Source organism: Lycorma delicatula, chromosome 1 (genome assembly GCF_047948215.1).
Source record: "Lycorma delicatula isolate Av1 chromosome 1, ASM4794821v1, whole genome shotgun sequence".
In the NCBI taxonomy this organism is placed as follows: Eukaryota; Metazoa; Arthropoda; class Insecta; order Hemiptera; family Fulgoridae; genus Lycorma; species Lycorma delicatula.
Window position 1 is genome coordinate 352,396,367 of NC_134455.1, and position 14,333 is coordinate 352,410,699.

General features: G+C 32.9%; 1 long non-coding RNA gene across 1 annotated transcript in view; it reads right to left on the reverse strand.

The window, feature by feature from the left end:
• LOC142334464 (uncharacterized) overlaps positions 1 to 4,586 on the reverse strand; it is a 29,029-nt gene extending 24,443 nt beyond the window's left edge. Inside the window, exon 1 of the long non-coding RNA XR_012758829.1 lies at positions 4,349 to 4,586. This is a non-coding gene — a long non-coding RNA (uncharacterized LOC142334464). The remainder of the gene's footprint in view (positions 1 to 4,348) is intronic.
• Between the last annotated feature and the right edge of the window lie 9,747 nt (positions 4,587 to 14,333).

Sequence of the window (14,333 nt, forward strand, 5' to 3'; positions counted from 1 at the left end):
ACCGACCCTTGTGGCAGGCCGTGCTTGAGTTTCCTCGGTGAGCTTATATCGGATCCCATGATAACTTGGAACATTCTGTCAGTTCAACATGTTATTAAGGAGGCGAGCTGTTAGTTTGCATTAGATTACACGGAGGACCTTACAAATCAAGCCTTCTCTCCAGACAGTGTCATAAGCGGCCGATAAATCAACGAATGCAGCAGAGGTTTTAAAATGTCTTTGGAACCCCACTTCAATGTACGTTGTGAGCGAGAGATCTTGGTCGGTGCTACTTCGTTTTGGCCTAAAGTCTGCTTGTTCAATTGGTATAACATCATACATCCTCCGACAGATTCTGTTGTAGATAAGCCTCTCTAGTAATTTAATGTCACTGATAGCAATTCTATAGGCCTGTAGCTCTTAGGTAAGTTTGCTGGTTTCCCTGGTTTTTAAAAGGCTACCACCATCGATCGTTTGAACTCTCTAGGCACGCTACCGGTCTGCATTATGTCAGTGAAGAATCTGGCCAGCTAAAGTTTTGCGTATTTTCCGCAGTTTAATAATAATTCCGGATTGATACCATCTACCCTGGTACTTCCCCTGGAGCGACATGTTTGAGCGCCGACTCAATCTCTTCAAGTGTAAAAGAGTGAGCGTACTCAGTCTCCCCAGCCTTCCTTCTCAAGTTTCTTAGTTCTCGTTTTATCTCAATTGTGTGCGCCCTATCTCTTGGTCCTCTGGATGTTGCCACTGTGTGGGATGCTACGGTGTTTGGGTAAACACCTGCTTTTGGTCTCTGAATAGGAAATCCGCTTCCTAATTTTCTCAGCAGAGTCCATGCATGACGACTCGAGGTGTGAAAGTTCAGGCTTCTCACCGTTTCTGACCATTTCTGTTGTCTTGCAGCATCGAGTCTACGGTGAAGCTCGTCTGCCACCTCTTGATCGCCCGTCTCTAGGAAGCTTCGGTAAAGAACTTCGCTATTTTTGGACCACCCTGGGATATATTCTCTGCGAAACCCTCTAGAGATGCACTTCTTAGCGGTACTTGTTACTGCTTCAATAAATCTGCTACAGTTTTTGCTGATTGGCGGTATCCAGCCTAAGAATTTATTCAGATCCCTAGAAAAATTTTCCCAATTAGCCTTTTTGAAATTCCATCTAGGGCGGGGTACAGAGGTCACGAGAGAAATTCGGCTACCTGCCTCTATAATAACTGGACGGTGCTGGCTGTGGGGAAAGTTGCAGAGAACTTTTCAGGTGACTAGCAGCGGCCGAATTTTGCTGTCGGTTGAGGTGAAACATAGATCCGGGTGTTACTCTCACTTCCAAGCCGATGATTTAAAAGTAAATCGGTCTTTAGCATCAAAGATAAGGAAAAATTCTCATCCTCAGCCCATCTCACCAGAGCCTCACCGTTCGCATCACAATCCTTATATTTCCATTGCTCATGGTGGCTATTAAAATCACCCAAGTAGACCGCAGGAGGAGGTTGTATTTGGATTACTGAGGTCGGCCATGATACAGCTGGCGGTTTACAGATATTGGACACTATGCATAGTTATTTATTATCTTCAAGAAATATATTTGTAAAATATATCAGATTAGTTTTACAGCGTTTACAACGATTCCGATGCTGTAATATTATCTTAAATAAATATTAAAATGTGGTTATATTATACTCAACAAATTGAATGTAAATTCTCCTACCAGACTCTCGAAACCAGTTAGGTATCCATAATCAGTACAGAAATAGAAATTCAAATTTTATTTGTATTCCTAAGTGTAAAACTCACAGGTGTAGCGGAGTTGGAGCGCATCTGGGCTGCATTTTATCATAACTTTCAGGCCATCTGACCTCTGGTTTCATTCTGCACCTGAAAACAGCCATGCGCCCGGTGGTCGGAACTTTTTGGCAGATAGGTAATACCTCACTCTTTTCTCAATAAAATTATCTTCTTTTATCAATCAGATGAATCCGATTCACTCATTACGGTCAAGTCTCTTGTTCCGAAATCCAATCAACCGAGTCAGTCTAGATCGCCATGGCGATGAAACATAGGGATGTTTAAAGCAATTCGTTGTACCGACCCGTTCTACATTGCGTTTTTTAACTGATTACTCTCTTATAATAAGCAATTAATTGTTCCACCATTTTTAGGGGGTACGGGAGACGGCAGCATAGTAGGAAGATAGATACTGAATAGTAGCCTACAGAATTTCAAGGATTAAAGTCTGTGCATATACATATGGTGCCTAAGTAAAGGACTTTGCTTGCTCTTTCTGGTAGGCTAGAGAATGTGTTGTTACAATTAGAATTTTGAGCCTGGTACATGTCTGATTCCAGACAAATGATCTAGGAAACGGATGCTTGTCCTTCTCATGCTATACCGTCTTACAATTGAAAATATACTTCAGTTTTTATAAGAATTTTTTTAGAATCCCTGAAAAAATCCTTGTATTTAACTTGCATTTAATTCGCAGAAATGAAGAAAAATGCTGTATATTATTGCTTAATAAGAAATTTGAGTTATGGGTAAAATTAATGTAGCTATTTTATTGAAAAAAATTCATAGTTTACAATTATTAAAAGATTGGATGGTTTGTATCGATTGTTTTCTCTTAAAAAACTATTTAAAAAAATCGTTCGTTATTGCCAGGTTTCCATTTATGTTGATTAATTATTATTTTTTAACTTATAACAATTATAATTACTGTAGAAGCAACAAACGTGAAATTCTATCTGAAAACAGCTGAGATGTGGGGTGATAATAATTATAGGCATAATAATAAATTCTTCCGCAGTTCAGCGCAAGAAGCCCGACTTTTCGTCATTTTATTTTATATAATATTTTTTGTATTATCTTTTTTCAAAGAAATATACAAAACATAAATTAAATTAAACATACGAGTATATTAAAATATATTTTTGTATATAAGAAAATTTAATTATTATAACCGTAATTTGATGAAGCAATTAAAAAAAAAAAAGACGAGTCTACACACAAGCATCAAGTTTAACTCGCTCACCACTGTGACTCACTCCATAATTGCGAATGAAAATACACCAACAAAGAGTCAACATAACGTGAAATGGAGATTACGTTGCCTGTTCACCTTAAATTGAGCTTAACTGATAAACGATTCAGCCAAATTCATAAAATTCTGATATGCACAACTTCAGATATAGTACTATATAACATATAAATTTCAATGAAATTGATCCAATAGTTATGGAGATTTTTGAGCTTCAATTATATATATATGTCGGAGAATAAAGTACAGTGGAGTATCTTCCGACAAAACGATGAGAATATTCTTTAGAATATCTGTATTTTTAGTAGTTTTAAGAAATGTACTATTACTTGTAATATTTTGTAAAATAAGGTTTAAATTGTTTTATTGCGGTAGGCTTAGGCCCAGGTAGGCACATGGTTGTCAACGTAGTCGGGATCCCAGGACGATAGGGGTATCATAAAATTAATAAGGAAAAGGAAATATGCAGTAGGCATATTATTTGAGAATATTGAGAAAAGGCAGTCTTGCTTTGGAACCCAGATCGAACAGACGTCCTGGTGATCGCGAATTCGTTATTTCCCTGAGCCTCGGTCTATCGCAAGTTGTTTTAATATTATTTGAATTCTAAATTAAATTAATCTTATATTATAATTCGTGTACTACTGAGTTATTGATAAGTGATAATTATCATTTGTAATTATTTCATTGTACGAGTTATCTACTCATTTTTATTAATTGAACTTTATTATAATCTTATATATTCTCCACTTGTAATAATAAAAATGAGTGAAACACAAAACGTTGAATCCCTGACAAATCTCCTCGCCTCTCCGACATATATAATATATGTATAAAGAAATTATATTTTACTAAATGATGTTTGCGTTTGCCTCATACCTCAAAATGTAAAGATAATTAAATTTCACTACCTAATCACACCGTGCGACCGAAAGTAATACCGTAATTTTATTTTAAAGTCGGAAAAAACGAATGATTTTTAGCAGTAAAAATCTGTGAAAGTTTAGTACCGTAATTTAAAATTGAATTGGTCTTATAATTAATAAAATATTTCATTTCATTTTTTTTGTAAAATTAAGTAAATTTTATCGTTTATTTAATTAAATATGTAATATTTCTTAAAATAGATTTAATTTTTCTTTTGTAAAAGTAATTTCATACCATGAATCTTCATAATTTTTCTGTTATACACAAACTAAATATTTCTTGGAAGTGTTTATTAAATTATAAATCCATTTATTAATTTTTTTTAATTTCTGGGATTTATACACTAAGATAGAAATTTGAAAAGTTGTTTAAAGATCTTTTTTTGCCATAAATAAAATGTTACTTACTTGAACGGATTCAATAAATCTTAGCTGAAAATGTTATATGATTTGTTTACGTATACTTTTTGCCACGGTTTCGTAAGACTTTTATTTATTGAAATATTATGTTTCTAATATTGTAATACGATACAATCACTTAGGATTACTGTTGGTAATAACCATTACCTCAGCATTGGAAGTGATTTACATTGAATATTTTATTACATAAAGATCGATAATTTTATACTGACAATTTATTATATTACTTCTGACAATTCTATTTGAACCTTACATCTTTTTACCTTATTGTCACTGTGACATTCGTTCCCCCTATTTGCATACATCATTCCACTGATTTAATATTCCATACACGTTTCAACCTTTTATTCTTCTCTCCTTTAAATGACAGAATTTTTTAGATAGATTTATTATTATATTAAAGAACATTAAAATTTAATGATTAATGTTAACATGAAGCTACAGTACTGAATTTACATTACTGAATTTTACTTTTTTTATTTTACATTACTTAAATCTTTTTTTTATAACATATATTATGACTAATATATGTTATAAAAAGTATAGTTTTTAATGACTAATTAAAAATTAGGATGGGAAAAAAATCCCTTTCGGCACGCCGGAAGCTGGAAGTATATTTTACCGGTGGTAAGTAGGGAGATAAAAAAGATTTCCACCTTAAATTTAAGAAAAACTTCAACTTTACTGAATACGACTATGGTTGCTTGTGAAGAAAGTTTCACATGATTAGGATACCACATCTTCTTACAATTCCAGCAACATTTTGGTCATCCCTTGCTGTAATGGTTGGTCATACCAAAAATTGTTTCAGAAAAAGTTTTTAGGTAATGTTTAGAGGACTAACGAACAGTTTAAATCGATTCGACAGTGTGCCTATTAACGGAAGTATATTTTTTACTTGAAAACTTTATTATTTCCACCCCGTGGGCCAATGGTTGGTGATACCAAAAACAGTTTATTTATATAAGTTTTAGGCCCTTACCCAGAGAATAGTAGAGACTTTAAACGAATACGATATTTTAGTTTAAAGTTATAGTGATAATTTTTTTTTCGAAAAAGCTCCCCCATTTCCACCCGCACGGTCAGATTTTGGTCGTTAACGAACTCGACCGAAATTTTTGGACGAGTTATTTTTAAGAAATAAATTGAAAGTGATTGGCGCAAAATTACAGCAGTTATGGTGTCCACAGAAAGACGTATATATATATATATATATATATATATAAACGTTTAAACTGACGGTGGTTTTGGAGTCTGGGGGTGCGAAACGCAATTATATGTCGAAATTTTCTGGAAGTCGAATCATGGTACCCATTACAATAGGTAGCTTTCTTATGAAATCTACCAAATAGGTAGAACTGGATGCTATTTATTTCTACAGATATAATACAAATTCCCTGGAATTATATTATTTAATTTTAGTTTAAATTATTCAATTAATGAATAATCTGATAATAAAAAGTTACCTTCTCCGTAGTTTTTTAAATCTTATGTAAATTTCTTATAACTTCATACTTATTTTTCAATAGAATTGAAACAATTAGATGGATTTATGAATAATTTTTTTCATAATTTACCTCAACCGGGAAGAAATTTTAAAAAAAAAGCTTATAAATAAAATCTCGAAGAATTTCATGGTTTTTACTGATAAACTCTTGAATAGTCCATACCGTAGATTCTTAACGGAATTCTATTATAACTCTAAAGATTTTATTTAAGGACACAAATCATATTAAATATAAAAACGGAACGAAAATATATTTATTTAGAAAATCAGGTGTACTTTAAAAAAAAAAATGTGAATCTATTCCAAGGAAATTAATTCTGATTTAAATATATGACTTTTTCTTATAGAATATTTACAGATAGTCTTGCAACAAACTTTTTTTTGTAACTTAGTCATCTAAGATGCATTAAATGTTAATAATAATAACAAATAATAATGGAGTTGGGTAGGGCAACAAATTGTTTCGTAGAAAACATTTTGTGATATCTTGAAAAGAAGATAACTTTCAAACCTTCCATGAGGGAAAATTTTTTTTGTAACACAGAAATCAATCAGTTTTAATAAATCACATGACTTATTTTTGATGATTTCACATTACCGTTCTTTTTCTATCACTTGATCAATGAATTTTTATTTTTGATCCTTTCGTTAAAAAATATATCGTCAAAAAATCAAACAGAACAAGACTTGATTAAAATAATTTGATTAAAATTTTTTTTGTTGAATTTCAAAACTAAAATATTTACATATCTTGTCCATAAAAAGGCTGTAAAAGGTGAACGAATTTAGGGAATGAAATGGATTATTTTTTTAATATAAAGAAAAGAAGAAAACTATTTGGTAAATTGTATTTTCAACGCATAAATTTATGAACATACACACATAATTATGAGAATAAAAGGCATTTTAGTAACTTGTATGAGTTATACAAAAGTTGAAATTGCAGGAAATCTGTTTCCTTAATCCTAACAAAACACTGTTTTGTGATTGGCTCTTTTAGGAGATATTAAAAAGAAGGAAAAATTAAAAGCCATTATAATTTAAACAAATCTCATAAAATATTTTGTTTACATTGTTAAATGGATGCTGCCCCAGGTAAAGATTATTTTCTGTTGTTTATCCCTACAGGATTCTGGACTTCACTAAAAAAATTTGAAAGGAAACAAGTAAAAAGGAATAAACATTTGTAAAACAATTTTTACTAGGATTTTTTAAAATTTTCAGGTAGAGCTATTTTTTTTCTGTAGGTACTGATAATGAGAGGAACATCAATTGAGCTGGTAAAAAAATAAAAAATAATAACAATAAAAATAGTAAAACGTACAAAATATAAGTCGCCATGCTGCAACTACTAGCAGAAGAATAAGTTTAGTTCATAAATAAAATTTATGACAGGATATTTTTAATTAAATATTCCAAATTACCAATAATTATAATAATATTGAAATAATTTTACGTCAATCTGTAACAGTACTTTCATTTCATAAATAAATTATGGGATTTTCTTTGTAGGGTAGTAAGTTAAGTTCATGATTTTACTACTAGTATAATTTCTTTTATTCGGAAGGTTTTTTGTCTGAACTCTGGCCTTATTTGGATTTATCAAATATTATGTATCCTTGTACAGAAGAAAAATGACTGTAACAAGGCTTTCAGTAATTTGTTATTAAGTAAAATATCTGATTAAATAAAGTGACGTTTACTTTGTAAATAAATCATCTGACTGGTCTAAATGTTAGAATGCTGGGTTGCCTGTAGCTTAGGAAATTTTGGGTGTAGGAATATCTATTATTTTTATCACGTAATTTCACACTGATATCATTATTTCTCTTTCTTGTCTCGCTAATTCGTGAGTCTCATTTTGAACGAGGTAAGTAAAACATTATAAAACAGCAAACGTAGATTTATCAAATGTAAAAATAATTTTAAAAGATATTTATTGCTTATTACCAATAAATTTAATTGCTCGAATTTAGGTTAACAGAATCTTGTTTAAAATACAGCCTTAAGCGTGTCGCAAAATATATATTTTTTTTATGTAAATTTAGTTTACTTCATTTTCTGATCTAACTTTCCTTTCTTGGATATTACGTTTGATGTTAATTTTGGTTTGGAATCTCGTTTTCTCGTCCTTAGTGATTGTTTTGGCTGTTTCGTCCAGGAGCATGCTTTCTGTGATTTGGAATATCTTTTTTCTGTTTGGTTGAACCAAATGATTTGTTTTTTGTTTTGAAAATACCGTATTTATTCGAGTACCCCCTGCCTCCGAATAAGCCCCGCACATCGATTTCTCGGACCGAAAATCTGAAAAAATAAAATCGAGTATATACCAGTATTTTAAAGTGCAACAGATATGATAAAAAAATAAGTAAATACGAAAATATTCAGAAAGTAAGGCATTTTATTCGTTCATTTGAATTACAATATTAATGTTACATTAACAATTAATTATCATAAGTACTAGTTTAGTTCAGAATCAGTAGGCCAGTAAAAGGAAAAGAAAGTATCATGTTGAAAAGGATCATTTCAGTACACCTTTTTAATATGGGATTTTATTTTTAATTCATTGTCACTGTCAATGTCTGTAGAAGAGTTACCGGTAGTCTCCATGTCGCTCTGCCAAATGTGATCGTCTTCACTACCATCAAGTTCATTAGATATTCCGCATTCTTTAAAACTTTTCCTTACTAATTCCGGGGAAATACCTTCCCAAGCATTTTTTATCTAAATATAGATCTGGTTAAAATCTGGGCGTTTGATTCTTCCTGTAGGCGTGAGAAAGAAAGTTTCATCAGCCATCCATTTACTGTACAGTTGTTTTATGCAGATTTGAACGGTTTATTAATGTAGATATCTAGTGGTTGCAATAGAGTTTTCAATCCGCCTGGAATTATTACTTGGTCTGTCATACCCTTTTTGAAAATGTCTTTCACCTTATCAGTCGTATGCCCCCGATAACTATCCATTACCAGCATACCAGTATTTTTTTATTAAGTAAATCTCCTGATCGTTTTTGCCATACACATCTGATCCAATCCAATCTAAAATTAAGGTTTCGTCCATCCAACCTGATTCCTGTGCTCTGATAATAACTCCATTTACTTATACGGTAGGAAGAATTTTTCTTTTAAAAACAATGTACAGAGGTAATTTTTATCCATAAGAAGTAATGCAAAGCATAACACTACACCTTTGTTTTTCATTACCACCAGTACGAATCGTAACACTTTTTTTACCTTTTTTGTTTACGGTTTTGTCAAATGTCATTTCAAAATATACGGTTGGGGGACACTGGAAGTCAGTGAGAAATGGTCGTCTTACGACTTTTTGACAAATCATTTCGTGTAAAAAATCGTGTTATCCATCCACGGCTTGCTTTAAAATGACTTTATTCAATGATTTAGCGACTTCACGAACATATGATTGACACATTTCTGTCGTGACAACATAACCGCATTTCCATTTTTCCAATAATCATACAATTTTTTTTCTATATCTGTGTATTTTGGTTTTAAGCCACGAAAAGCCCTTTTATTACCAGCGCCTTTCACCAGAAGTTGTTTCTTCTTACGCCAGTCTTGAATGCAACTTTCATCTACATCAAATTTTCTTCCTGCCTCCGATTTCCAATTTTTTCAGCCTCTTCTATAACCCGCAGGTTTTCATTTACTGTAAAAGATCGTAGACGCTCTCCTTTTGTACTCATTTTAATGCCATAATTAAAATAAATCACCGTATTAAACTTAAGATAAACTAAACAGATAAAATGCACATAACTGTCCACATATACAAACAGCACAACGACTGTGGCGAATAGACAAGACGACGATGGGTAACTAATACTGTAACTGTAGTGTCATTAGAACCGTGTCATTCATTCAGCCTATACCGAATGAATCAGTTTATAAAAATACCGTAACTTCGTTCCTATCGATAATATGAACAGGATGTTAATAATTAAGGATGTATTCTGTATAAGCGGTATCCGGTATTGATGAACGAAAGCCTAATGTAACTATCTTTATGTGATTGAATTTAGGTATTTCTAAGAAAACGTTTACTTTACATAAATTATCCTGGCTAAAGGCTATGTTTCAAGTAAGCCCCGCACCCTTATTTTTCTCTCCAATTTCAAGAAAAAGAAGTGCGGGGGGTACTCGAATAAATACGGTACGTACTCAAAGATTTGTTTGGTTAGTCAGCTCTTATTCTGAGGATGGGTCTGGGATTTTTTTGGGTACAAGTTTTCGTTTGTAATGCAGATTAGTTTATTGTTTTGGAATTTGGGATCTTAACCGTCATATACAACAATTGATATAGACAATGACAATCGATATAGAAGATTTCTCTCGATATTTGCAACGGCATTAAATTTAGTAAAATAAGTTTTACGTTATTTATTTTACGATTTTTAATGATTTTTATAGTAGTGAGATTTGTTATGCTTGAATTTAGCAATAGTGAAGCATCAATGACTGTGTTCTCCGACTGAATTATCCGGAGGGTGTTGTCCCGATTGTCTTCGCGGAGGACCTAGCCCTCAAAGTGATGGAGGGGTTGGGGAAGAATGTGGCGACTACGGCCAACATGGCAATACGGAGGGTCAAGAGCTGGATACAGGTGAAAGGTTTACGCCTATCTTATGAAAAGACGAAGTTCATCACTATGACTGGCAGAAGGCTGCTGGCACCCGTTTCAATCAATCCCGTACGCTGCTCAGACTCCGTCAAATATCTTGGAGTGTGGCTGGACAAACGAAGAACATTCTCAGTCCACGCCAAGGAAACCGCAGCAAAAGCCGAAAAACTGGTAAAGGCATTACACAGACTGCTCAGTACCTTGTCTGGTCCAAGGTCATCTCGCAGGAGGACACATGCTTATGTCATAAACTCAGTATTCCTTTATGGAATCACGGTCTGGGAAACTGCGCTGGAGAAGGACTCGAGTCCAAAGGAGAATAGTCCTCAGGATCGCATCTGCCTATTCCTCAGACTCAACAGAGGCTGACATAGTAATTGCTGGAGTTCCCCCTCTCCGACAGTTGTCGGTGATGCGGTATAATATTATTAGGGGAGGAGTAAAGTAATTGCTCGGGCGAGCATGACACGAGAGTGGCAGATGAGGTGGGATCGACCATCAACGGGGCGTTGGGCCCACCGCTCAAACAGGTTGCAGCATGGATTGACCGCAAATTTAGGCAACTCAGTTTCTGGCTATCCCAGTTCTTAACGGAGCACGGGTTCTTCCGGTCAAATTTTTTCGGGAGGAGGAGGGCTCTCAATTCCGAGTGCCTATATTGCGGGAACTATGACTACCCTGAACATGATGTGTTCAGGTGTCGACGGTGGATGGTTGAAAGAGGCATTTGCGAACAAATAACTGGACCCCCTCGATATAGACACGATTGTACCGAACATGCTATCTGGAGTCGAAAAATTCAGGGGTGTGCCAAAATATATAACAACGATACTACAACACAAAGACAGGAACGATAAGGTAGCGAGGGGGTGATAGACAGCCTCCTGTGGAGTCATAGTACGTCCGGGCTTGCTGGGATCGGCGACGATGATGAGACAAGAGGACTCCGTCGTCCTCGAGCTGTTGAGACCGAGACCTGTCTGGGGCACCGTCGGGGGACCCAGTTAGAGCCAAGCAACTGTTACGACCAACCCGGGTGGGTCTTGGTTAAGTTGAGTTGGCGACGACACCTCCCAGAGCTGAATTATGCTTAATTGCGGGTCCGCCCCTTCAGGAGAGGTGTATATAAAACCAAAGCAAACAATAGCGAAGCATTGCCGAGTCCGCTAGTTTATTGTATAAAATTCAATCTGGTAACAATTTTGACTGTCTTGTCCTTTACTAATAATAAAAAAGGATATCTTACACTTAATTACATTAGAGAAAACAATTTTTGTTTAATTGTTAATTAATTATAACTTATACATGAATAATGTATGTTTTAAGCGTACATTAAAATGATTTGAAAATCATTTTATTTTTAAATAAATGTGTTTAAAGCTCTCTTCAGGTAAGAGATCTCGGAAAAAATTCTTAGTTTTTATCATTCAAAATCATAAAACAAAAAATTACTAGGAAAAATGATGGAAAATACAAAAGAAAGTAATTAGTACTTAAAAAAAAATTATATTATTAAAAAAATATAACAAAAAAATTTTTTTGAGTAATTAAAGATTTGAAAGCAATCAACCAGTAAAAATAACGACTTGTTACCTGGCTGTGGCAACCACATAGTATTGTAATTACGTAACACTTAAATAATTTGCAGTAATTAGGTTAGCCGATTAAAACTTGCATCTTTATTGTTTTCAGCTCTCTATTTACAATTTTTAAAACATTTTCAAGTAAATGAACCAGAAATTAATTATTACTTTTCCGTCTAGCGCCATAGCCAAGCTACATCTGGAGAAGGGAAAGTGTTGTAATTGGTTCAATTTGGGAATATGCAGTTTTCCCCGCAATTCCGTACGTGTGTGTGTTCGGTGTCTCACACCTTATATCTCCGGAACTACTGGACCGATTTTGACCAGACTTGGTCAAATTACTTTTGTATATGGGGCATTAATAAATTTTCAACTTCAAAGGTTGAGTGAGTGAGACCGTGGAGCAACGTCACCCTCAGTATCTCGAGATTTTGCCTAATTAAGGTCTTATTTTTCTTAGCCACATTTGTTAACAAATAAAAAATATTTAAAAAATCGCACTCCCCACCCCAAAAAATGCTCTAAACCAGTGGCTAAGTGGGTAGACTATGTCAATAGTGTCACCTACTATCACAAGGAGCGCTAGTGTAGCACTGACGTACAGCTGTCGTAGAAAAATATTATATTTAAATAAAATTATAAATATTTTAAATTAAGTTGTATGGGTTTGTCAGAAAAAAATTAGCGTAACGGGGAAGTCCTACAACTGTGTTATCAGCTTTTTTTTAATGTTATTGTGATAACGAGTATCTTACATGTATTTTTACCGAAATATTATGAAAAAAAGAAAGTTTAAATTAGTAGATTTATTTATGAAACGGTTGAAAGGTATTATATGCTATACAATATTTAATTAAAAATAGAGATTCTGTATATTTTTAGTTGTTTAAAAAATAGAAAATATTTTTTTTGCATGTTCTTAAATCTATCATAAGATTCTAATTTTAAATACTCGAGATTATTTTTTTAATTTTTAAAATCCAAAATTATAACACAAAATATAATCTGACTGTCTGATCCTAGAATACAATTTTTCAAATACGTAATTTACCATTTTATGGTAAATTACTTATCAGCATTACTTAATAATAATGTAAATATTTATAAACAATTCTACTAAACACTACAATTTGTTAAGTTTATAGATTTCCACTGTTTAAAAATCTCTATTGATTACAAGGTAATGTTGAAAAAAATACAATAATTATAAGAAAATTTGATTTTTTAGTATGTTCTATGCGAAGATCACGGAATTCAAATCAATAAACGAATAATTTATCAATGTAAGAAGTTATTTAATACTGCAACATGTATATTACATTTCATTTGTATTTTTAAAAATGTATCATTCGTATTGTATCTAGTTACTTTATCATGATTACATATCAGAATATTTTGTAGACCATATTTTTATCTCACCAATTTTACAATTATTGAATTGTATGTATATGCATCTGAGAATGTAACAACTGACTACTATCCTTAAAAATATTCCTCCGATTTTTTTATTACGAAGCGTTTATTTAATATAAAAAATCTGATGCGGACACTACATGATTTCCTTTTACGCCTATTAAATTACATATATACATTTTTAAAAGTACACACGAGTAAAACTTAATTTCACTTATAACTTCTGATTTTTTTTCATATTTGTTTTTTATTGCTATTATTGAATATTATTTATCGTAAAATTTTTTACACTCAGAGGTTAACAATTATTAATAAATCAATATATTTAAATTTAAAAAAAAAGAGATGAAGTATGATTTGAACCCATGTGCCTTCCCCTTGTAAGTTCCAAATATATTATTAATTAAAGTTTTATTTGGCTATAACTCTGGAACCAACGAAAATAACTACAACTTATGATATATCATTGAAAAGCTCTGAATGAGGGCTGACTACTGCAGTTATGAAAAAGTCCAAAATCAAATTTTTTTTTTGATTTTTCATTTCTTTTTGGACACTTTTGGTTCAGTCGATTTCAGTAAAAAAGGGGGGTGCACAACTACATATTACAACAGTCCTAAATAAAAAATTTCAATATCCTACGGCTAATCGTTTTTAAGTTATGCCAGATCATACATACAGTATGTATACAGATACATACCTACATACATACATACTTATGTACAGACGCCAAGCCAAAACAAGACGAAATGGATTCAGGGATGGTTAAACTGGATATTTCCGTTGAAATCTGATAACCGAAATTTTTCGCGATCACAATAATTTCTTTACT